Source organism: Macrobrachium nipponense, chromosome 28 (assembly GCF_015104395.2).
Source record: "Macrobrachium nipponense isolate FS-2020 chromosome 28, ASM1510439v2, whole genome shotgun sequence".
Taxonomy (NCBI): domain Eukaryota; kingdom Metazoa; phylum Arthropoda; class Malacostraca; order Decapoda; family Palaemonidae; genus Macrobrachium; species Macrobrachium nipponense.
This window is the reverse complement of record NC_087217.1, coordinates 46,885,442-46,912,665: the sequence shown is the minus strand read 5'-3', so window position 1 is coordinate 46,912,665 and position 27,224 is coordinate 46,885,442. Positions and strand designations below refer to the sequence as shown.

General features: G+C 39.5%; 1 protein-coding gene and 1 pseudogene across 1 annotated transcript in view; one reads left to right on the top strand and one right to left on the bottom strand.

The window, feature by feature from the left end:
- The window catches only part of LOC135201720 (histidine ammonia-lyase-like), a 97,293-nt gene that overhangs the window by 34,690 nt on the left and 35,379 nt on the right, over positions 1-27,224 (top strand). The gene's annotated exons all lie outside the window — the stretch shown is intronic.
- LOC135201722 (histidine ammonia-lyase-like) lies at positions 1,696-25,703 on the bottom strand (annotated as a pseudogene).

Genomic DNA, 27,224 nt, shown 5'->3' with positions numbered 1-27,224 from the left:
CGCGAAGATGTCTGGGTGGGACACTAACATCCCTCGTGAATTCGCGGATAGAACTCGGTTCGCGGATAGAACTCGGGTTTTGAAAGGAGAGAGAGAGAGAGAGAGAGAGAGAGAGAGAGAAGCTTTCTCAAGCATTTTGATCAACTCCAGGATTTTTTTTAAATCTTTTACTGCTAGATTTTTTCGATCTTGTATGAATTTGGATTCTGTGGTATGATAACATTTACTACGTACATTTAGATCTTATCTGAGTTTAGATCCAGTTTAGATCTTATATAATACTGCATTCGATCTTACCTGGCTCTGGGTACTGTAATATATATATATATATATATATATATATATATATATTATATATATATATATATATATATATATATATATATATATATATATATATATATATATATATATATATATTACAGTACCCAGAGCCAGGTAAGATGGAATGCAGTATTATATAAGATCTGATATATATATATACAACAGATATTCTAAGGTGATCCTATTATTTCCAGCTGTCTGTCAATCTGCTAATACATACATACATACATACATACATACATACATACATACATATATATATATATATATATATATATATATATATATATGTGTGTGTGTGTGTGTGTATATATACATATATATGTATATATATATACATATATAAATGTATATATATATATATATATATATATATATATATATATATCTATATATATCATGTATATAGTATATATATATACATATATATGTATATATACACACACACACACACACACACATATATATATATGTGTGTATGTATGTATGTATGTATGTATGTATGTATGTATTAGCAGATTGACAGACAGCCTGGAAATAATAGGATCACCTTAGAATATCTGTTGTGGATTATCGTTCATATTCTAATGGAGGTTTTAGTGATACTTTAGAAGCATCCTTGCACCATTGTTTAAGAGATCTGACTTATATAGATGTTTGTGTGTGTGTGTGTGTGTGTGTGGGCCAATAATTTGATACGGTAAAGACCTCTTTCCCATGTTACGGTAAAGACCTCTTTCCTAGGTCGCAATGTCACAAAGATGGCTAAATTTGAAATTTGTTTTAACATAGACCCATTTGTTTTCTTGGTTAAAATGTCACCAAAAATAATGGCTAAAATTCTCACGAGTTGAACCCGGATATCTCTTTTAGATATAATAATTTCAAAAAAAATTTTAAGTCGTTCAACTTTTTGCCAGTTTCCAATCATACACTGGAGAGAGTAAGCCCACCACTAGCTGGTTTCGGGGAGAGAGAGAGAGAGAGAGAGGTGTGAATCTCGGTCTCCACCATTTCTGAGATATGCCTAGCCCGGAGATTGCAGTGTTCCTACCATTCATCAAAGTTTGCGTCAACGCTGGGTTGTAAAATGCATGACATTCCAACTGCATTCAGGAACAATGACCGTGAGACAGTTAAGATATATAATGGAGTGTCAGATATGCTATTTAACGGAGACGATTAAGATATAATATTGTAATTGTATTCTGGAGCAACGACCATTGAGACAATTGGCATATTCGCTGACAAGTTCAGTTTACGATTTATCTCGGACAGTTTCTCCAAATTCTGGAGCATCATTATTATTGCTAAGAAATTCGCAACGTAGAGATTAAATTGTTTCATAATGAAAATCCACAATTGTGTAAATAGATTTATTATTTATCAAAGGGAAATACAAAGACTTTCGAATACCTAAAAGGTGTTCTTTCTCGGTGTTTATGTCAACACTGAGGATGATGAGAAAGTCTTCGTTTTCATGTTTTACAAATAATACAGTGTATTTATATATTTGCAGATTTTTTTATTATAAAAGATTATCATTATTATACTAATATTAATGCCAGTAACCTTTACCGTAGTCCATTATGGTTAAGATTTTTTATATTATTTTTGTTGGTCTGAAATTGATAAATTTGAACGGGTATGAAAACCTTAACAGACCTTACGATTTTAAGAGATGTAAATCTACTGGTCTTTGAGCCAAGAATAATGACAGATCCTTTTGTTTTTATCAAACAGACGGGAGAAGAACATTAAGTTCCTCTTAATGAGTTGTCAAATTTCCTTATCAAGAATTAAAAACTAGAATTTAGGATGCCATAAGTTCTGAACAACTCAGCCATTTCTGAGCAGTTTGAATTCAATAGGAATTTTATGTCTAGAAATTAAAAAAAAACAGTAAGTGTTTAATTTGTATTTGAAGTCTCAACATTAACTACTCTTTTTTTACAAAATTGTTTTGGGGTCTTAATTACAGCTGAATGTAAACCATAGTCCAAAGTTACCAAAATTAGAATAAATCTGATATAAAAAGCAGAATGACCAGGTTTTCTGCCTAAAAAACTTAACGAATATTGAGGGCACTGTTAAAGCAGTATTATTCCGCGCAGTTGAAATTCTCCAGTCCCTGAATCTTTCTAGTGAGGTCTGTAGTCTGGGCAGTTTATCCTGATGCTCCTCAATCCTAATTCACACTTTCATATCTGTCGTGCCAATATACACAAAATAAATTTACAACATTAGTCCATGCAGATGATGTTTTCTTATCATTATCCCTCCCGATTTTTTCATTTTCTTATCAATTTCTCTCCTTTTTTTTAAATATTGCTGTATCATTATCTCTTCTTTGTTTAAGTCAGATCCTTTCAATTTATGTGAAATATTTAATTCCTTGCAGAATTTAATCCTTATCAATATATCTCCTTTTATAATATATTTTCGTATCATTATCTCTTCTTTTTTCTTAAGTCAGATCCTTAGATTTTATGTAAAATATTTAATTCCTTGCAGAACTTCAACCTTAGAAGAGTTATATTCCCGTTTCCATCACCAAACGCTGTGCTAATGTTTCACGTGCTCAGTCATAATTCTCACAGTACGCCTCAGCAAGTAGTCATCAGCTCATTACTTTGTCATTATTTCTAGTGGTTTTTAAGCTGCCTCAGACCCTTGCTGCTGAGCTTTTCGTCCTCTTGTTAACTGCCGGAGAGCTAGCACGCCCGTTGGTCGCCCTCTTGTGTATGGCTGGAGAGCTTGCACGCCCGTTGCTTATGGCCGCTCTCTTCTGAGCCCTGGGGGGTCTGTTCCCGTAAAGCTCATGGATGGGGAGAAGACTCGGGTCTCGACTTTCTGTAGGGCGAAAAGCATATGAGACTTTGCCAGATAGGAAAATGATATAGCTCCATGAGCCCGTTGACAGATAGGAGAATAATACAAATATAGCATATAAGCCTATTGGCAGACAGGAAATTGATATAACAATAGCATATAAGCCTATTGGCAGATGAAAGAATAATACAAGTATAACATATAAGCCTACTGGCAGACAGGAGATTGGTATAAAAATAGCATATAAGCCTATTGGCAGATGAGAGAATAATACAAATATAGCATATAAGCCTATTGGCAGACAGGAGATTGATATAACAATAGCATATAAGCCTATTGGCAGATGAGAGAATAATACAAATATAGCATAAGAGCCTCCTGGGCCTGACAGATAGGAGAATAATATAAATATAGCATATAGGCCTATTGAAAGTGAGGAATAATACAACATATGGGCCTATTATCATTAGCAGATAGGAGAACAGTTATTAACATATGATTCTATCGGATGATAGGAGAATCCCATAAAAGAAAGAAAGTCACTGTTCTTGAACTGACAAAAAAAGGGAGACATTCATCTCTCTCTGGTGTAGTACTACCTGAACCTCATGATAGTGTTCGATATGATGGCGGACGGCGTTCCATATCTTCTCCTCCTTCAGGAGTTCGGTGGCGGCGTCCATATCAGGGGCTAGGAAGCGGTCCTTGTCCATGGCGCTGTAAGAAAGAAAAAATATAGTACTAATAATGATTAGGAAGGTCACGTAACGAATGTATCCGGTAAGCTTCACCCAACGATTTGCTCTCGTACAGGAGGTATATCCCTCTATAGGAGGTATTATCCTTTCACACATTGACAAGATTCCTCCTACGTCAGTGAGGGCGAAGGAACAGCAGCTGATTATTACCTGATTACAGAGCGGACGACCTCGATAACCGCCTCCAAAGGCGTGGTCGTTTTCATCGGCCGCAGGAACTCGATGGCTTGGCAAGCTGCCAGTAATTCTATGCCTACGACTCTCTCCACGTTTTCCACAACCTGTATAGGAGAGGTAGTGACTTGAGGAGCGAAAAAAAAGTACAAAAAAAAGCCGAGTAAGTGTCCCTTAACTGTTATCAATAGTGATTAGGTTACGGTTATTTATTACCTAATGTTTTTCATATAAGAACTCCTCAACTTGTATTAAAAAAAATATCTTTTTGCAACGGAGCTCTTAGCAAAACCAAACATAGGTCTAAAAAATCCCTCAATTATTTATAACTATATCAATTTGAGGCGCAAAAAAAAAGTCTGAGCAATTGCTTCTTAAATGTTATCAATACTGATTAAGTTATGGTTATTTATTAACTTTTTTTTCATATAAAAAATCCTCAACTTGTATTAAAAAAAATCTTTTTACAAGGGAGCTCGTAGCAAAAGCAAACATAGGTCTAAAAAAAATCCTCAATTATTTGAGACCACACATCAGTTCTCTCAATGACAAAAGCGAACCACTAGTAACAATCACAACGAACCTTTCCTTGAACTTCGTAAAGAAATGGTAGGCTTATTACAAAAGCGAGGCATCGGTATGAAATCGTAATTAACCTTTAGTTCAACTTCACAAACAAATTGGCAGACTTACCGTGAGGGCCTTCCTAGCAGCGAATCCTCCCATGGAAACGTGATCCTCCGTTCCCGCCGAAGTGGTCAGGGAATCCACACTTGCGGGGTGACATAACACCTTATTTTCGGACACTGTAAGTAGGGAAACAGCGCATTAAGTTTCGCATACGTTTCTCTAAGTGATCTCTAAAGTATCTGTGTAAGTGGAGTGGCCCTATGCAGGTTGGTGACGATGTAAACAATGGGTTTAACCTTGGACCTTTGTCATCAATGTAAGTAAATTAGGTGCTAAGTTTGGGAGTTACTTGGCCATATTTAGTAAATTTATATTGCCTACAAGGTGTAAAGAAGAAGAAGAAGAAGAAGAAGAAGGAGAATTATTATCACCATGGTTTACCAACAGGAGTCGTATTAGGTCTAATAAGCTTACCTAAACAACTTCGCCATAAATAGTAAATCTCTAGAGTGCCTACAAGATGTAAATGGAGAAGAAGGAGAGAGAGAGAGAGAGAGAGAGAGAGAGAGAGAGATAATGGCTTAGCATCATGAGTCGCATTAGGTCTAATATATATAATGCTTACCTACGCACTTGCCATACATAGTAAATCTTAAGAAAGCCTACATGATGTAAAAGAAGAAGAAGAAGAAGAAGAAGAAGAAGAAGAAGAAGAAGAAGAAGAAGAAGAGAGAGAGAGGGTGGGGAAGAGAGAGAGAGAGAGAGATTATGGTTTAGCATCAGGAGTCGCAGTAGGTCTAATATTTATATATGCTTACCTACGCAAAAGTTGGCCATAATTAGTAAATCTTTAAAAGCATACATGGTGTAAGAAAGAAAAAGAAGAAAGAGAGAGAGAGAGAGAGGAGAGAGAGAGAGAGAGAGATTATGACAGACTATGTTTAGTAACAGGAGTCGTAGTATAGGTCTAACAGTTTTGTCAACTCACCCAAGGCAGCAGCCGTGCAGTGAGCCAGCATCAAGCCTGAGTTGAAGCCGCCCTTTTACTAGAAATGCCGGGAGATCACTCAAAGCTGGAAATAACAGTACAAGATAATGCCCTTTTCTCTACTCTAATCTCATCATTCTACAGCTCTAATTTAGCGAGTGTTTATTTGTTTATTGATCTATTCAACTTTCCAATTCCCGTTTTCCCACCTGGGTTGACGAGACGCTCTATCCTCCTTTCAGACATGGAAGCGATTTCGTGAATTGCTATGGCCAGGTAATCGGCAGCCTTGGCTGGATATTCCCCGTGGAAGTTCCCTGAGCTAATGATCTCCCCACGGTCCGTTAGTACTATCTGGAATGTTTAAGAAATGCATGAACTCGTTAAAAATGAATTTAGAGAGAATGAGAGAACGCCCTCTGGGCAGCAAACCTCTATGCACTTCATGGTCACTGTGTCTATTCAAAACCTTGGAGATATCAGGTGTCCCGCACGCTGATTATGAGCTCATTGTGCGTATGTGTGCATGTGAGAGAGAGAGAGAGAGAGAGAGAGAGAGAGAGAGAGAGAGAGAGAGAAAGCTTTTCCTCATGTAAAGTCCAGTTAAAGTGGTCATGCTACCAAGTAGGTCTACATAATTAACTTCTTGGGTAAAACTAGCAATTTAAGGCATTGTCTCTCGTATTTTATTGCTCTCGGTAATGCTTCTCCGATATTCATTTTATAAACAATCGTTTCATTCGAGTTATCTTGGCTACGACCTTGTATTACAAGATTTTGGTTCCCCGTATCAAAATGAGTATCCTTGAATAGAAATTGTACCCGAAAAGCAATTGTGATTACTAGTTGCCGTTGGTACACGTCTATATTGACACACTCGCATACACCGCAAGTCAAATGAATGAAGGTTATTGGGTGTGACGGAATAACCGAATTCCATTGGCTATTGACTTGATAAGGGGCTCCGTTGCTTGTCCGGACTTCCCAAGGCCTCGCTGCTTGCTCCACAACGGTTTTGCAGTCAAATGAATCGTAATGCAACTCTTACGTAACTTCAGGACAATTGTACGCGTGAAACCCAGTGCTCAACTATATTCTAAAGGTCCAGAATGATTTCATTAGTGATTGAACAACAAAAACTGGACGAATTCCCTCACCGGATTATCGGTGGCCGAGTTCATCTCGTCAGTGATAATCCCTCGCACGAAGTACAGAGTATCGTGGACGACGCCGTGCACTTGAGGACAACAGCGCAGAGTATATGCGTCCTGGACTCGATTGCAGAAGCGGTGAGATTCTGTGGAGAGACAAAACAAGATGATAACTGTATTATTTCCTCCATTGACACACACACACACACACACACACACACACAAAGTATCAGGACATTTCGTTGACGTAGGCGATTGCTAACTGTTCAAGTACTTTCTGTATTTTTAGGCAGTAGTAGTATAGGTCTAGTTGTTACACATTCTTTATTGCTTTCTATGACCATAGTTGTTGTGACGCTAGTTGATGCAAATCAGTCAATCTTTGATATTGCAAGACAAGTGAGCATCTAGTTCGAGAAAGCAAAAATCTCTGAGAAAGGTTAGCAGTGAGGGAAACGTGCAGCAATCACGTAATTCATCTCTGGCTGAGTTGCTTCGAGAAAATTTTAACATTTATCGGATTTACTATAGTAGTTGAACCTCATACAGGTAAACTGAAGTATTTTCACAGTTATTTATCTCTTTTAGGGGATGTTGGGTTCGTTAACTTACTGAAACTTAAAATGCTTTAGCAAATCTACAACATTTTAATCTTTACTGGCCCTCTCCAGAGACATTAGCCTAAGGGAAGTGAGTCAGAATTAGGCTGACGTCCCCGAAACGAATTCGATCAAAGACAAATCACGTTCTAACTATATATTGCTGCAAGAAAATGGGAGGTTTTAAACAGGATTGCCAAGTTGGCAACTTTCGTGCCAAATTCCTGAAAGTTGGAAACTTTCTGAGGTGGTTGGCAACAGAATTTTGTGGTTGGCAACTACCACCGAAATTGGCAACTTGTTGGCAACTTTCGTTTCTCAAAAATATATTGTTGCTTTTTTCTGACGATTGTTGCAAAATTTTTCTACTGCAAAGTCCACAATTATGCTTTGCCGCTTACCATCACAGCCAGAATAGTTTGAAATTAACTTCTTTGCCAATACAAAGGTCAAACCTCCACTCTGACCAGGAGTAAACAAGAATTAAGAACGACGTTTTTGCCGCCACGGCCACGTTTGTTGTGTTGTGTTGGAGAGTTGCTGTGATATTTTGCGTGATTTCATAGAATTGTAAGTGATATTACTATGATTTATTGCTGTGTGTATAGTATCTCCTTTCGAGATAACAGGATCATAAAAATGGACGTAGACCTATAAGGGCGTATGCATTTTTGTTGGTTTACGGAGCTTATGACGTTTTAATTATAGGCCTATCTTATATTCAACTGTTTTATTTTGGTTCTTGTGTTTATTCTTGTTTTTGTTGCTGCTGTTATAGTGCTTGTAGTGTCTTCGAAAATTTTTCATATGGTATCCTAACATTGCAGAATAAACATAGACCTATTTATAAAAAATCGGCGCAAAGAATTATCTGCCTATTCTTGTTAACTGAAATTTAGTAATGCTTTAATTAAAAGTAATCGAGATCAATAAGAATGCGCCAAAACCAAATGATTCATGGGCTACTCGCAATCGCAGACTGGTTTGGATCATCTCATACATAACATTCAGCTGTCATACATTTTTCTAATTAAGAATCTTATGATGCTTTCCTACCATAGCCTTCATTCTCATAGAAACGCTACAGCAGCTTTATATTTACTCGTCGCAGCAATATAATTTATCCCTTTAGTAAATATATTTTCAGTATAGTAGTTCATTGAAAGCAGTTCGATAGGTGGTGTAAGGCTGAGACAGTCCTAAGATTTGGCCATCCACGCATGTATGTGTATGTGCTCTTGCTTATAAGTGTACATTCCATTCCACTTTATGCATATACATTATATATCGCGGAGTTGAAAGTTTCAACTTGAAACTACTATATTAATAACAAGGTACCCTATTTCCAACAGATACGGGTAGAAAACCATTTGCAATAAGAAATTGACGTGTAGGCCCATAACCGTCGTTGTCTCAAATATAAGAATTTATGTGTAGGTCTATGCCGTGACATTGCCTCAAAATAAAAGAATTTGACGTGTAGGCCTATGCCCCGTCATTGCCTTAAAATATTAGAATTTAACGTGTAGGCCTAAGCCCTGTAATTTCCTCAAAATATAAGAATTTGACGTGTAGGCTTAAGCCCTGTCATTGGCACAAAAGGTATTTCAACAAAATCTATAGACTCCCACTACTGTTCATTTATCCCATCCTCACTGATAGCTAATAGATAGATAGATATAACTTAATGTGATGACACATTTGAATTTTGGTAGGAATAATGGAAAATCAGCTGTTGTTACTTATTGGGGCTTGGGTCGTGAGGGGGGCAAGTTGAAGCTTGAGGGTGCAAGTTGAGTCTTGGGGGGACAGATGCCCCCCAGCCCCTCCCCCCTAAATGACGCCCCTGACTGGGATAATAAATGCAAATCGAAAACTGCTATTTGTATTAGTACAAAGTTTCAACACAACGATGTATAATACCCTGTGAAATTACAGTTTTCTATCCTCTTATTGCAAATGCGCAGGTAACTAAGAGAAAATGTATATAAGGAAGGATGTTTTTGGCTAAATTAATCAAGGGTTATTAGTGGAAAAAGGGGTTGGCAACTTTTGGTAACTTTTTTAGCATCATTGGCAACTTTTAGTCTTGGAAATCTGGCAACCCTGGTTTTAAAGGAAACTATTGGCTTTTTAATGGAAATCAATATAGCATAACACAGAACACCTCATTTACCTGCAATTTCCGAAGGGTAGGTGTCGCTGTGAAGTAACGCACGGAGCCTCCTGGCCACTTCGTTTTGACCTTTATGGGGTCTTAGTTTATGGACGTCTGGGAGAAAATATCTGGCGTTAAATTTATTACTGAATCAAACAGTTGTCTGGAAAGCATCCTTTCCTACGCTTTTGCGAACGATAAGAATAAAACATTAAAGCACTTTCCAAGAATATAGGTAAATTCTTGAAGTACTGTGAGAGAAAATTATTAGATTCTTTTTATTTATGTATGCTAAAATGACCGACTGCAGTTCTAGGTAATGTGATTTGAAGTCACCTCTCACAGATTGAGTTAAGAATCCCACATACGTCATTAAAACTGTCTTTATTTTTTATTTAGAAAATAAATACATGAAACATGCGGCATGTGAAACTAACGCAAATAGACGCTAAGGCTCACCACTGTCAAAGGCTTTGGAAGTCCCTTTGAGAACCTCCAGAGTAAGAGCAGCTACGACATCTGCCTGGCGAGCAATGGCTTCCGCTCTTTCCAAAGCCTCAGCTGTGATGGACGTAATCAGTTGCGTCCCATTGATGAGGGCGATGCCTTCCTTTGGCCCCAACACAGCTGGTGTTAGACCATGAGCTTCCAGAACCTTAAAACCAGGTTGTTTGTTTTAAATATGAATATCATGAAAAATCAGTATTCATGTTACAATCTACCAGCGTCAGTGACTAGTGATTGCTCTTGACTGTACAATGTTTGTTTAAATATGAATATTATATGAAAAATCACTGTATTCATGTTACACATTAAACAATCTACCAGCATCAGTGACCAGTGATTGCTCTACATTGTACTACAAGCAATAATGAAGGGATACCATTAAGTATTTCACTGAGAATGAGCCCATTAGTTTTGTCAAAATAAGAAAATTGAATAACTGTTAAGGGCTTAAAACCAGATTGTAAATATTCTATGAGAATTAGCAGTGTCTTCATGTAACAGATTAAACGCTCTAACAGCTTCATTGACCAAAGGCTTGCTCTTCAAGTATATAAGTTATGATGAAGAGCTCTCTATACCGTTTTTTTTTTTTGTTTTTTTTCCTACTGAAAAGAGACCCCATTAGCTCTGTCAGAACGCAAAGAAGTACAAAACCTCTAAGGGCATAGCACTCAATACCTACATATTTGGCATCACCCCAGCCAGTTTCAGGGCTCCACATCTTGCCCTCTCCAAGAATGCCCAAAGCCAGGTGAGATAGGGGTGCCAAGTCTCCAGATGCCCCCACCGTACCTTTTTCTGGCACCCAGGGCAAACAGGAAGCTGTGGAAATAGAAAGAAATCTTGTTATTCATGTTGTATCATTAAATTTAGATTCTGGTATCAGTAATGGGTATGATTTCTACAGCAATTTATTTCTATTTCGTCAAATGGAAGGTGGGCAATCATAATATTTTACTAATCAATCTGAAAATTTCTTGTGGTTTTTATTTTTTTTTCTCTAGATTTATTTTTCATTTACATTCCCTTTTTAACAAAACTTGGAGAAAATCAAATCACTTAAATATGTGCAAAGGAAATTAGAATAAAATTCATAAGCAGGAAATTCTCCAAACTTCAAAGATTCAAGCTTGCTTAAATTTTCAAGCATGAAAAATAAGAGGGCCTTAATTCCATTTCATTCGAAGGCTTTGCTCGTTCCAATGAATTCGGGGGAACAGAAAACGTTTCAACCAGAATTAAAATATTTGGGGAGACTAAGCTAAACTCTTGCGGTTTAGAGCGGTCTTTCCTAATTCAGTCGTTCTGGTTTAACACTGGTACTAGGTTTGGTCCATGCGATGTTTAAATTTTATTAAGATTGACTTTAAAAGATATATACGTATTTAAACACAAGAAAAGAGCACTTTAATGCAAGCATTACAGAAAGAATGAAAAAGACGAGAAAATACGACTTACAAGTGGACAAACATGGAACAGCAAGAGCCTGCTCGTAAAAGAAGAACTCGATACTAAATGAATATCAAGAAGAAGGAGAAAAACAGGCGTGCAAACACGACTGACCGTTAAAAGCGTCGATCATCTTTTTCAGGACGGTTAGAGACACGCCCGAGTTCCCCTTGGCCAAGATGTTGATCCGCAGGGCTAACAGCATCCTCGTTTTGCTCGGGGATAAGGGATCGCCGACGCCAGCAGCGTGGGATCGAATCAGATTCCACTGAAGCTCACTGAAAACGTAGGCCTATAAGTCTAACTTTAAAAGCGCAGGAACTCATTCAATGGGATTTTACACTGAAGCTCACTGAAAACATAGGCCTATAAGTTTAACTTACAAGCAAATGAACTCATTTCAGTCGTTTGGTAACGATATTTCAGTTATTTCGAATGTCAATTCATTTGAAAGGCAAATAGGAGGTGAATATTTTGTCATTACCAAACTTTTGAAATCTAATTTAGTTATACGACACAGTAAACATTTGGTCCAATAATTCTACTTGACCTATTTGTGTCGTCAACGTTGAGTAGGCAGTGGAAATATGACGGAGTTAAAATAACTGCTGAACTGTTGAGCTGTTGAACGAAAATCACCAATAATATGCAACGTATTGAGGTGCTACAGTTAAATTTGATATGTTAAAATACTTTACAGACATTAAACTGCCATAGAATGACAGTCTTATAACCGACTGCTAAAGTCTATTTACTGCAAAATTGATTGAAGCGAGAATATAAGTTGTAACTGAAATTCATAAGAGACGTAGGTTGTTAAATAATACAGTCACGTTTCTACAGTCAAGTTAGCAAAGTTTCTACAAATCAAAATGCCTCTAGACTATAATAATCAATCCACGGAAGGACTGGATTAAAATTGATGCCTAAAAAAACTCAAGACATTAGTAATGGCCTCATCTAAACTTAGAGGGAAATGCAGTAAATGATTATTGTTCGCAAATGGTTTTTAATCACAATGCAATTTAGACTTACTACAGCTGGTTCTGCGGAATCGTCTTTCGAGCAAACTTTCCAAACCCGGTTGTAACTCCGTACACAACTGAAAAAAAAAGATAACATTATTTTGAAATTGATATAGGCCTATATTTCACTAAAAGAAATATTAAATTCTAATGAGCCCTATATATGACAGCAATCCTAAAATAAGAGCGTTTGCTATAGACAGATCATGTTTGGCATAGGCGTTTCAAGTCATTATTCTGAAATCAATATGGTTCTGGCTAGTCAAACATCTTTACTGAAAGGTATTTGTATAACGGTGCGCGTTAGCGGGATATATTTCAAGAAGACGCTAGAGAGGAGAATTAGGTGCCACTCGGCCTGGTAACCTCGTGACGAGCGTCTTCTGAGGAAATTGGACTAAGCATCATATGGGTTTCCATGGCGATAGCTATCATCATGTGAACTCGTTCTTGAGATATGCTGCGCAGTGCTCCTCTTGAAGCTGGATTGTTGAACTGCATAATTTTAAGACCGGTTTATCTTTTGAAGATTAACAGGAAAATCTCGTTTCCTTGGGTAACAGGAGCAGGGAGACGCACGCAATTATAGATACAATATATCTAAATACTGACCAGTTCCAGCCTTACCGCACATATCGGCCCAAAAGACCATCGATCTATAGACTCTATACTAACCTTTCTTCTCTCGGACGATCTCTTCAACAAGCTCTCTTGCTGCCTTCACAGCTCCCTCGGCCTCCGGGCTAAGCTGCAAAAGAGACCGAATATTAAAAAAAAGAGACTGGAGATAGATGCTAAGTAAGATTTGTCTGATATAGATATCGCTGCCTAACTTTCTATCTCGGTTAGGCTGATAGGACTAACTCACCTCATAACTTAGCCCATGATAAGTTAGTGATTATTGTTATTATTACAATAATAACATATTATTATTATATTACAAACCGCCATTCATTTGAAACAAGACTTCACTGACTTGAAATTAAAGCAACCAAAGAATATGGCGTTCATTTTGAAAGACATAACAGTTATGCGAGAACGGATCTGTCCCCAAAACTTATAGGCCTATCCACGAGCAGAGCCCGTGCTGGCATAGGGCCAGCTTAATCTAGAATGGTATATTTTGCTGATGGATATAAGCAAAGTTCTTTCCTAACCTACTGGGTCAGGATGAAAGCTGACAGATGCCCTAGGCCTAGAGCGTAGACTCTCATAAAAAAAGTTTCACCCTAGACCTTTGCTTTGCCTGACTTACAATCAATCCTGAGCCCTAGTGAACGATATTAAAGAAGTGTATTATTATTTTATTATTATTATTATTGTTATTGGAATATGTACGTTCATATCCATTGTCTAACTGGTTGGTGCTACATTAGCTTGTCATCAACGTGTCACCTAATAAGAGGGGCTAGTACTAATCACGGCAGAAGCTCCTTAGGACACCGTGTATAGTAACTAGCCTCTCGGGGATCAAAGTATTATGCTGGGGTCACACATTCAGTATCACGACAGCGTATGCCCACGTATGTGGAACGTGGGCATCATCGCAGTGAAATGACCTTGAACAGCTAGTAAAAAGGACACAGGCTGACGGACGTAAAGCCAGCACCGTAAATTGCACCGCAAATGTACGCACAACGCAAGCATGGTCGGACGCCTACCTGGAACTGGCCCGGCAAAGTCCTACACATCCCAAGATTTTGTGTTGCAAAGCACGTGCACTGACTTACTCACGCCAATAGTGTAACGTTCTATGTACGTCAGCTTCACATCAATACCACGCCCACCGTTGTGTCTGTAGGGTACAAAAGGGCTGGCCTGTAAAACAGAGCACACCGTAATGTAAAAACATTGTACTTCTGCAAATCAAGGTTGTAAATTCACTTTGATAGAATTCTGCATGTACTGTAAAATATTGTATATTTTCACGCGGATGAAAAAAAAATCAGGTCAGACATTATAACATACATACTATTAGTAGTCCCAACATCTTGGGCTTCTTCTGACGGACAATGTGGGGCTTGAGGAAGTGGAATATGTTCAATATACACTTCTCCGGTCCGTCGGTCGTCTGCTCACCCTTTGGCCACTCTTCTCGGCGGTGAGGTGTCTGAAGCGGCTCCTGAGGGACGTGAACCATGTCCAGAGATCATTGCCAGTGATTTGCCTTTATCATCAAAGGCCTTCCACACCTTGGATCTGTCCTTGTAGGCAGCCATATGAATTGGGCCTCGTGCTCGAGCCACTCACCCACCAGCCTCTCATTTTCGTCTGACAGGACGATCAAGGGAACGTTCTGTCCGTAGTCAATGTGGGTAACTTCATGGAGAGTTTCCGTGTCTCTGTCATCACTCTGTATCTCATCCAACTCTGACTCCTGTAGGTGGAAGATGATATGGCCCTCGTCCTGAGGGTCTGCAGAGTGGCTGTAGGAGTCTTCTCCGGGCCGAAAGAAGGTCCTGCAGAAGATTTGACGTTGATGGTTCCCTTCCTTGGTCGGTTTGTGAGGTTCGGCATCTGGAAGGACATTGTGGAGAGTACTGGAGGAGACTGCTGGTCTCGGAGACAGAAACAACAGCTGACCTGAGGGCGCCAACCTGACCTTTTATACCATGCTACAGCGTTGCCATGTCGTACAGGTTGTAAATGTGCGAATCGGTTTCCCCGTAGGCTACAGTGCAATTAGGAGGCCCACGTGCTTCGCGCCAGGAAGAAAACAGCGGCGGCAAACAATGCTGGTGACCACAGTGCCTACCCCGAGTCACCGTGGGTCCCACGTGCAATGCCTGGAGCTACGTCAGGTGACATTTGGCGTGATCACCCACAACTTGTTTTGAACATTTCAAAACTGGAGTGGGCTACGGCGCTCCAGTGGGCGGAGCTTATCAGCCGGACGACCCGTCATCATACGTCCACGATTTTACGTATGTTTTACTCAAGGCCAATACAAAGAGGTCATGCTGGGGTCACACTTCACGTATCACAACGGCATATGCCCACGTATGTGGATCGTGGGCATCATTGCGGTGAATTGACCTTGAACAGCTGGTAAACAGAACACAGGCTGACATATGTAAAGCCAGCACCGTAAATTGCACTGCAAATGTTCGCGCAACGCAAGCAAGGTCGGACGCCTACCTGGAACTTACGCCGATAGTGTAATGTTCTATGTACGTCAACCTCAAGTAAGTACCACGCCCACCATTATGGGGTTGTAGGGTACAAAGGGGCCACCCTGTAAACAGAGCACACTGTAAAGTGATGGAACATGTATGAGAGAATGTAAAACAAAAACATTGCATTCTGAAAATCAAGGTTGTAAATTCCCACTTTGTAGAGTTTCTGCATGCATTGTAAAATATTGTATATTTTCAACAGATAAAAAAAAATTAAGTCAGACATTATAATATACATACTATTGGTAGTCCCAACATCTTGGGCTTCTTCTGACGTACGATGTGGGCTTGAGGAAATGGAATATGTCCAATATCCACTTCTCCCGGTCTGTCAGTCGTTTGCTCGCCCTTGCCCACTCTTCTTGGCGGGTGAGGCGTCTGAAGTGGCTCATAAGAGACGTGAACCGTGTCCGGAGCTCGTTGCCAATCACTGGTGGCCTAAGTGACTTGCTTTTATCATCAAAGGCCTTCCACGCCTTGGCTTTGTCCTTGTAGGCGGCCATCCCCTTGTTGTATGTGAATTGGGCCTTGTGCTCGAGCCACTCACACCAGCCTCTCATTTTCGTCTGACAGGATGACACAGAGGTTCTTCTTACGCCCCGGTGGCACGTCGTCCTCGACGTCTTGATCAAGGGATTGTCTGTCTGTCATCAATGGGAGTAGCTCATGGAGAGTTTCCGTGTGGCTGTCATCACTTTGTATCTCATCCAACTCCGACTCCTGTAGGTGGGAGATAACATTTCCCTCGTCCCTGAGGGTCTGCAGGAGTGGCTGTAGGAGTCTTCTCCGGGCCGGAAGAAGGTCCTGCAAGAGATGTGACGTTGATGGTCCCTTCCTTGGTCGTTTTTGTGAGGTTTCGGCATCGTGAAAGGCGTTGTGGAGAGTACTTGGAGGAGACTGCTGGTCTCGGAGACGGAAACAACAGCTGACCTAAGGGCAGTGACCTAACCTTTTATACCACGCTACAGCGTTTTCCACGTTGTACAGGGTTGTAAATGTGCGAATCGGTTTCCCCGTAGGCTACAGCGCAATTAGGAGGCCCACGTGCTTCGTGGAAGGGGAGAAAATGGCGGTGGTGAACAATGCTGGTGACCACAGCGCCTACCCCACTGAAGTCACCGTGGTGTCCCACATGCAATGCCTGAGCTACGTCAGGTGACATTTGGCGTGACCACCACGACTTGCTTTGAACATTTCAAAACTGGAGTGGGCTATGGCGCTCCAGTGGGCGGAGCTTAGCGGCCAGACGACCTGTCACCAATTTTACGTATGTTTTGTGCCGCAAAGGGCCCAATGACTGAAAGAAGAGGATTATCCCTGAGTCACGTTCTGGGCTTTATCTCGCTCGCCATGATTTGCCCCAGCCTGTCATTACCAATGCTACAAGGTCTTGTAGGGAAGTGGAAACAACCAATTTATTTCAACTTTAGTGAAGCAAATCTAAAGCAGTTGCTATTACAAATCATAATGCATGTTGAGGCTGTTGGTTATCTCATTATTGCTTTTGTTTCTGACATGGGATCTGCCAGTCTTCACATGTGGAAAGAATTTGGTATTGATCCTCTTGTCAATAGGATTTCATTCAAGAATGCAAGTTTTGGGATTAATAAAGAGCTTCAAATAAATACTTTTGGAAAAGGTCATAAAGGTAATGACTTCCTTAAAAGTAAAATCACGGAAAACAAAATGCCAGTACAAATTCTTTCTGGCAAGGTCGGTTATCAGTCTTTGATAATACGTATGGTTAAAGTGGTTTTTAATGTAGATTACATCATGAGTAAAAGTTGAATCAAGACTGCCTAGAGCTTCTGTTCGGTTGCATAAGGCAAATGAAGTGCACATACGATCACCATAATGTTGTTGAATTCAAGTTTAATCTTAGGTAATTGATTCTGGGAAAAGATGTTAAAATGATTAGTGATAAAACAAACATCACTGCCAAGAGCAACAATTATGATATGTTGACAAATGAGTCTGCATACCGTTCAAAATACTGTAAAGATAGAGAATTGACATTAGAAATATACCTGACCGCAGCTTACTGTTTTAAAAAATTTAGATTCTGAATGCTCCACAGAAGATATAAACAATCAGATTCTGGATAAAGAACGAAAAACCGCTGCTACTTGTAATTGAAGAAGCTCTTAAAAATATGGGTGGTATATATTGTCAAAATGGTTTTCTACAAAATATCCACAATTAACAAAAAAATGAGTGTATAAATGCAAATGAATTGTGGATTGGGATGGTAAACAGAGGTGAGCTGTATATGCCATCGGAAGAATTTTCTTCTCAATTAATTGTACTACAATATGTCTTCAACACAATTCATGGTTCATCACTTTTAGAAGGGAAAGTATACAGAAAAACTCTTGTTGCTGAATTACAACAATCAAGAGTACAGGTCCCTGAAGAGATTATTGAAAATGATAGGGGAGATGCAAGAAAAAAATTAAAGTTAAAGTATTTAGATGTGTGTGTAAATACTTTATACATTTTAAGACCTTCAATCACGGAATTGTTGTAAAATAAATGAAGGTTATTTCTGTTTGTATTCAAGAGTGTAGAAATTATTTTCATCAATAACAGTTACAACTACAACCGCGTTTCCTTCAATACTCACTTCTCAATTCACACTGCTGTACTAAGGCTACAGTAATATTATTTTTATCAACAAAATTCTCGGAACTTTCTCGGAACTTTCTGATAACGGAAGTATCAGATTAAGTAGTCAAAAGCAAGAATTACTCAAAGGGAAATAATAATGCCTTATGCTAAGGTCACACATTCACGTATCAATGCACGCACGCCCACGCATGAGCAGAAATTGGTAGTTGGCAACAGCTTATGTCAGTAAACCGTAAATGTTCCGTAAAACATATGTAAAATCGTGGACGTACGGTAACGGGTCGTCCTGGTGCTAAGCTCTGCCCACTGGAGCGCCATAGCCCACTCCAGTTTTGAAATGTTCAAAACAAGTCGTGGTGATCACGCCAAATGTCACCTGAAGTAACTCCAGGTATTGCACGTGGGACCTGCGGTGACTGCAGCGGGGTAGGCGCTGTGGTCACCAGCATTGTTCACCGCCGCTGTTTACTTCCCGCCGCGAAGCACGTGTGCATCCTAATTGCGCTGTAGCGTGGTATAAAAGTTCAGGTCAGCGCACTTAGGTCAGCTGTTGTTTCCATCTCCAAGACCAGCAGTCTCCTTCAGTACTCTCCACAATGCCCTTCAAGATGCCGAACACCTCACAAAACAACCAAGGAAGGACCATCAACATCACATCTTCTTGCAGGACCTTCTTCCGGCCCGGAGAGACTCCTACAGCCACTCCTGCAGACCCTCAGGACGAGGGAAATGTCATCTTCCACCTACAGGAGTCGGAGTTGGATGAGATACAGAGTGATGACGGCCATACGGAAGCTCTCCATGAAGCTACTCCCATTGACGACAGACAGAACGTTCCCTTGATTGAGACGGAGGACAGTTAAGACGTCGAGGACGTCGTGCCACCGGGGCATAAGATGAACCTGTGTAATCCTGTCGGACGAAAATGAGAGGCTGGTGGTGGGTGAGTGGCTCGAGCACGAGGCCCAATTCATATACAACAAGGGGATGGCCGCCTACAAGGACAAAGTCAAGGTGTGGAAGGCCTTTGATGACAAGGCAAGTCACTTAGGCCACCAGTGACTGGTAACGAGCTCCGGACTTGGGTTCACGTCCTTCAGGAGCCGCTTCGGATCCCTCACCACCGAGAAGAGTGGGCAAGGGGAGAGCAGACGACTGACGGAGCAGGAGGCATATTTCCCAAGTCTGGAAGAGTTTAGGGATGAGGAAAATTAGGACCAATCAAAACGCGTGGAGCTGATCCATGACGTCACAAGCCACGCCTTTTAGCTACCCACGGTCCCATAGCCATTACTGTCAGTCACAATACCGAAAAAAAGCTTCCCCATTTCACAATTTACGGCTTGTATGACATACATTTTAGTCAGATATATCTTAACATATTGCAGCACTAATTCAACAAACAATATATTCTTCAAATGAGATACACCGTGAAATATATTGAGCGTTATTGGCTTCTCCCTCTTGGTTATAGTGCTCAGTTCCTCTTAATTCCTGCTCACAAAGTCGATTTTTACTGCATAAATAATATTTTCATCGTTGAGTTGCTAAATTATATACTTGAAGTTTGTGTAAAGCCATTTAGAAAGAGTTGCGATAACACATGGAATGAACAAAAAATATACAAGATGGTAAAATTGATGGTATGGTAAATTGATGGTATATGACCTGTAATTAGCACTACAGACTACAGACAGGAGGACAAGAACTTCACGTCACTTCGACTCCCATCAAGAATCTTGGACTTTGAAAGTGACGATTTTAATAGCATGGAGCATGGAACGTTTTTCAGGCGTTACTGCCTGTTGTTTCAGGCTATAAAAAGGTATTATGTACAGAACTAAAATAATAATTGCCTTATGCTTAAAAGAAATGTGGAGGATACAGTTTTTATGACAAATTTATGCACCCCATAGGGGGATGGTGCCGTCTGTACACCTCATTTGGTGCAATGTAGGCATTTCTTAAGGTTTTTCGTAGCGTCCCTTCGGCCCTCCAGGTGCAACTACTTACATTCATTTTACTGTTACCTCCATTTATATCTCTTTCTTCCATCTATTGCCCACCCTCTCATAGCAATTGCTTCATAGTGCAACTGCTTTGAGGTTTTCCTCCTGTAACACCTTTCAAACCTTTTACTGTCAATTTCCATCTCAGCGCTGAATGGCCTTAGTTGCCCCAGTGCTTGGCATAATGCCAAAAATCTATATGTAAAAAAATATGCACTTAATTGAGGCATACATTTGGCCATTGAGTGTGAGCTTGGATGAAATAGTAGTATACTCATATACTACTGATATCCCTGGCTTTGATTAATACACGTTGAATATTTGCATAAAATTTTCTGTTGAAAGAGTTGGAAAAAAGTGTCATCCATATTAACTTTAAAGCATATCGCAGTTCTAATAAATTTATGCATCAATTCTGCTCTAGTTCAGCTTAGTAAAAAGTCCACTGTAACTCCGTAAATAGGTAGTATTCTGTACTCCTATAATTGCCAAAAGTAATATACTAATGAAATACTCATTCTGAATCTTTGCACACAATCGAAAGGGTTGCTAAGATATTAAATAATCAGTGTTCTCTTTGTACACAATGAATTTTAAGCAAAAATCACGCATGGGCTTGCTAAAAATATTCAATACTGAATTATATTTCATCACTTTTTATTTGTTTGTACACAATGTATGAAAAAGTAAAATTCAAAAGCGAAAATTTTTCATATAAAACTTTTTATATATTCGTACACAATGAATGACAAGGACCAATCAGATAAGGACATCTGGAAGGTTTCATGAAAACGGAATCCACCTTAAAAAGGCAATTTTTTACTACAGCTTATGAAGTACACCTTGAAAAACAACTGTATTCAGATTAGCTACGGTCAGGATGAGTTTGTCACGTAACTATATTTGGTTACAGTAGGCTAACTTAGATCAGCAAAACACCAATACCGTAGGTTTCTTTAGGTTTCCTTAAGGGCACATTAGCTCTTGAAATAATTTAATGAATGAAGCTGATACTGTGTCCCTGTAAATAGTAGGGACTATATCAGTCTGATTCCTGTTCATGGCCTAGTAATGACCAGTATATTGCTTTTATACAATGCCCAGTAATGTGCATTACTACGAAATAGCATATGTCCATAGAAATTCGTGGTGTGAGCCATAATTTTTACCATCTTGTATATTGTGTGATACATCCAATGAGTTATCGCAACTCTTTGTAAATGGCTTTAAACATGCATTTTCACGTATATAATTTAGAAATTCGCGATGTGAAAATATTATTTACCAAGAGGGAGAAGCCAATAACGCACTTCACGGTGTATCTCATTTGAAGGATATATTGTTGTTAAATTAGTGTTGCATTATGTTTAGATAAATCTGACTAAAATGTATATGTCATACAAGTCGTAAACTGTGAAATTGAGAAAAAGTATTTCTTCGGCATCGTGACTGGCGGGTGTAATGGATATAGGACTGAGGAGGGAGCTAAAAGGCGTGGCTTGTGACGTCATGGATCAGCCCCACGCGCTTTGATTGGTCCTAATTTTTCCCATCCCTAAACTCTTTCCAGACTTGGGAAATATGCGACCGGGAGAAGTGGATATTGAACATATTCCACTTCCTCAAGGCCAACATCGTCCGTCAGAAGAAGCCCAAGATATTGGGACTATTAATGGTATGCGTGGGCGTATGTGCGTTGATATGTGAATGTGTGACCTTAGTGTTATATACACACATCTCTATATTCCCTGGTCGACAAATTATATTAATAAAATTTGATATCTTCGTGGGGCCGTCTACTTTACATTTACCAATACCACACGGTGTTCAATACTAGCACCTCGGAGTAGGTGACGTGTAGACTGTAGATGACAAGCATAAGTAGCTCCAACTGGTTTATCCAGTCAGGAGTCGTTAGTTTGGTCCCACGTATTCTGTAAAAACTTGATATACACAAAGTTTTCCAGTGCCCAGCATGTTGTACGCGCAAAAAATAAACAAAACGAAGTAGGAAACTTTTTCTTTGACGGAGGCTGAACAATTACTAAACGCTATACGAGGAAAGGATTTTAAAAACTGAGAGGAGTTATATGTCTTCAAAAGATCAAAGGAATAAATCCATTTCGAACATGAGAGTCTAGGGTAATTTCGACAGATTAAATGGTTATGTCATTTTAATATACCTTTGAGACAGTAATACCTTGTGGCCGTTAAATAAATGGAAAATACAATTGTTCTGAATCAAGTGAGGATTAGACAGTTGACGAAGACTGACGATAAATAAAAGGTTGAAATACATTCAAAAGACGAAAAGGATATAGCATTTTGAAAAATGACATTTTCTTTCTAATCATTTAAGGATTATCACAGTCTTCAGAAATGTACTTTTTTTTTTTTTTGTCATTTAATATGAATAATATCAAATAGGCCTACTCAAGAGTGTTTTTATCGTCTCTTAGTCTCTATACCCATCCAGTGGTCCAATTTCTTTAGGCCTACATTAAAATAATGATTGTAGCAACTTACCTTTATCTTGTAAGCGCCTTTTCCAAGGGCGGTGAGGTCTTCGGGAGTGAGTGACGCGCCGTCCAGTGTGAGGTACTCTTCCGGAGGCTTGTACTTCCCTGGTCTGTCATACTTCTGCAGTTAAGGGAAAAAAATCCCAGAGATTTGGAACATTTTAGGCTAATAGGAAGCCTCTGTAGTGTTGCTACAAATTGATACAGATTATTTCTTTAAGGATGAATGTTTTTTTTTTAATCTAGGTTATCGTACTACTTAGTAGTATCATGTTGTCTTAGTGCAATATTAACTTCTATGTGTGTGTGCGTGTACAGTAATATAAAGTTAATCTTGCACTAAGACAGCATGATACTACCATGTAGTATGATAACCTCGTGAGTTTGAGTGTGTGACTTTGGAAGCGACAAGCGGTGGGAGCGGTACAGCGCACTCTGGCAAAGTTGACGCCTTACTGGTTGGTAATAAACCTCAATAAAAGGATACATCTGCTCTGATATGTAGGTGATCTCCGCTTTTTCCGTCACCGGATTTGCCGGTCGGTCTCCAGAACTGTAGGAGAGAAATATTTATGTAAATTAAATATCAAATCACATCTTTATAGAGATACAAAAAAATGGTGTTCCTGAAGATGCATCAACTTGACTCAGCATCGTTGGGAGCCGGAGGAGGGAGTGACGTCAGTGCACCTCCTGGGGTACACCGTAAGCAATACTAATAATATTTTTTGCGACGTCCCTAAGGCACCTTAGCTGAGACCCCTTTCATTCCTTTTCTGCCGTACCTCCGCTCATATTCGCTTTCTTCTGTCTCATAGCGCAACTCCTTAGAGGTTTGTTCTCTCCTGTTACACCTTTCAAACCTATCTAGTTTCAGTTTCCGTTTCAGCGCTGAATGACCTCGTAGTCCAGCGCTTGGCCATCGGTCCTAGATTTCATTTTCCATTCCGCTAAGACAGATATAAAGATAATGTGTACTTAAGTCTTGTACCAAGTTTGGAAGCGTATGGTAAAGTAAGCAAGCAAGAACGCAATTATCATTAATTTTTTTAATGTAGTATACACGAACATGTTTTACAGACATGAATTAAAAAAATAAAAAAAAAAAGGATACGAGATTTATCTTAAACAATTGTCCCAGTACCGTTCTGAGCAATAAATAGGTACTTGTAATGGTAACTGGGACTTTAAGGACACCTTGTATGTAGGAATTATATTTTCAAAAACTAAAATTGCTAAAGTGGACAGTTGTTTTGAATATCTAGTCTCGAGTAAGATTATTTACGGCTCAAACAGTTAGAATTTCTAGGGTGAACACACTACAATAATTCATCATAATTCACCACAAAAGAATTTTGAACACTTTCTTTAGATATTCGTTGAATTTCCATTCCACGTGCATAAAATCATATTTCATTATGGCTATGACTATCCTTACAAAATTCATATGACTTGAAAATCATGCTGATTTAAAGTTAGATTAAAATAATTAATTTATCTCGTGGAAATATTCAAAGTGACTTAAAATAATGAAAGAAAAATATTAGAATTTACTCTAGTGCAGATGTTCATGCACCTTAAAAGATAGAATCCGATCAATTAAGCTCAAAACTTCCTTTTTGGATGATAAACTTCCCAAACAGAAAACTTCTGCCGTCCATCGAAACTTCCTTCCTTTATTTTTTCACACAAAACTTACCGACGGAGACGAAGTCGTTGTCGTCCAACACATCACACACGAGATCGGACGGATCCAAGATGGCGCCCCCTTGCGTCCTTCTTACGCTGGCTACCTTCTCGTCCTTGTTCGGGACGTGAGTGGGCGGCTTCAGTTTCAGGTACCGGCGAAGGGCCTCTTCCCCGAGCCATGACACCGTCTCTTTCCCTCCTGAAGAAGTCCAAGAAGATGAATTTCAAGGTTTTTTATCAATGCATTTGGGTATCTGCATCTAACCGCCCTGTGTTTTAGCGTTTATTAGTTGGCTTAGCGTTTTATCTGTTTTAGTTTACTCGGTGAGTAAGCCTACATAATACTACTTTGTTGTTGTTGGGGGCGGGGGGTGGGACAGCCTTAAAAGGTCTGGAATTTGGAAAAGGTGTTTCGCGTTGAGTTAAAGATACAGGAATTTTAAGATGGGATATCTATGATTTTTTTTATTAGAATGAATATACGGACCTTGTGAATGTGGGGACTGTATTCTATTTTGATTATTATTATTCAGAAGATGAACCCTATTCATATGGAACAAAGCGCACCACCACAGCTTCCAAAGAATATGGCGTTCATTAGAAACAAATAAAAAAAGGTAATGGGAGACACAAAAACAAAGAGGATCACTTATTGAATAAGAAAATATAAGTTAAGAAATTAATCAATAAACAGAATAACTAGTAAGTTGATTGTGAATATGAAAGTGCCGTAGGTATTTAGGAGGGATAAAACGGGCTGTGGGTGTCCCAGGGGTTGGGGTGGCGATGGCTTGGCAGAAATCCAGAAATCATTTTCGAGAAACTTTTACCTGATTTGCAGGGCAACTGGAACCATTCGCCACGCACGCGCACGGAGAGTTTCATCTTGCGTCTCCTTATTGAAGAAGATCCAAATATTCCTGATTCGTCGTCGCGTCCCTTCTAATTCTCTCTCTCTCTCTCTCTCTCTCTCTCTCTCTCTCTCTCTCTCTACTTTGGGCCGAGTCGAAAAAGATAACCCACCACCCTGACTCTTTCGGTGACTGTATAGCAGTGATTCCCGTGATTTCAGGAAGCTGACTAACTACTACTTGAAGAGTAAGTTTTCTTCTGGCATCCGAATGACGGAGGCGGGGACATGGGAACTTCCCCCCACCCCCTTCATTCGTCACTATCAGTCAGGGGAACCAATCAGGAATCGCGCTGCCTCATCAGCCGAAAAGTGGTCTCGACCAGACGCCGTTTTCTATAGCTTCTGGAATAACCGACATTAATGTTTTTTTTTTTTTTTTGTGGGAGGGGTGAGGGGGCATAGGAGGGGAGATAGGGATTTGAAGGGAGGGGTGGGGAAGGCGTCCAAAGGTGCCCTTTGGTATGGTGGTGTGTAGGTGCTCTGCTTAGGTGTATTGTGGGCGAATACCCTCCGGTTAAATCTCGTGCCCCAAAATGCCATTTAACCTTTTTGGAGATACTGAACATCTCTCTCTCTCTCTCTCTCTCTCTCTCTCTCTCTCTCTCTCTCTCTCTCTCTCTCTCTCTCAATATCACTTCATACAAATTTCAGAATTATCAGGCAATTCTGCAGAAAAATACTTAACTAAGAGACGACGCATATCTTAGCTATGCTTTATGTACAAACATAATCGACACACACACACACAAGGAATAAAGAGGTAACTGACATGGCTATTTAATGAAAAGAAGAAAGACTTCACATCTACTTATATACACCCTTAAGAAATAAAAAGAAAATAAAAAAAACCAATTGCCCTAGAGCAGAAAGGAAAGTATTCTGGCAAATAAGGAAAAATCTACAGTAAAGAATTCTGGCCAATAGGGACACTTAGTAACAAAGAATTCTGGCCAATAAGGGACAAGCTTGCAACAAAGAATTCTGGCCAGTGAGGGACAAGTTTACAGCAAAGAATTCTGGTCAGTGAGAGATAATTTACAGCAAATAAAGGACAAGTTTGCAACAAAGAATTCTGGCCGGTGAGAGACAAGTTTACATTAAAGAATTCTGGCCAGTGAGGGACAAGTTTAGATTATAGAATTCTGGCCAGTGAGAGACAGGTTTACATTAAAGAATTCTGGCCGGTGAGAGACAAGTTTAGATTAGAGAATTCTGGCCAGTGAGGGACAAGTTTACATTAAAGAATTCTGGCCAGTGAGGGACAAGTTTACATTAAAGAATTCTGGCCAGTGAGAGACAAGTTTAGATTAGAGAATTCTGGCCAGTGAGGGACAAGTTTGCAAAAAAAAATTCTGGCCTATGAGGAACAAGCTTGCAAATAACCTTAGAAATAACTCTACGAAGTAAAACAGTACTTCCTGATTCCAAACGTATATACCCCGTTATTTGCTATGTTTTATTATCTGCCTAATCATACGATTGAATTGCCGGACCTTCATTGGTACAAAGTCAGTGCGTAGTGCAAGCAAGTAGTCGAGAGGCCAACTTGTTAGTTATTTGTTTATCGTCTCCTTTCTGTATTTCCTTTTGTTATTTATTCTTTAGTGCAAATTGTACCCGTAATCACAGGGACACTAGACACGATCCCAAGATCCCTGAAAAGGAATCTGGAAAAACTAGAGGCTGAAGTAGCTC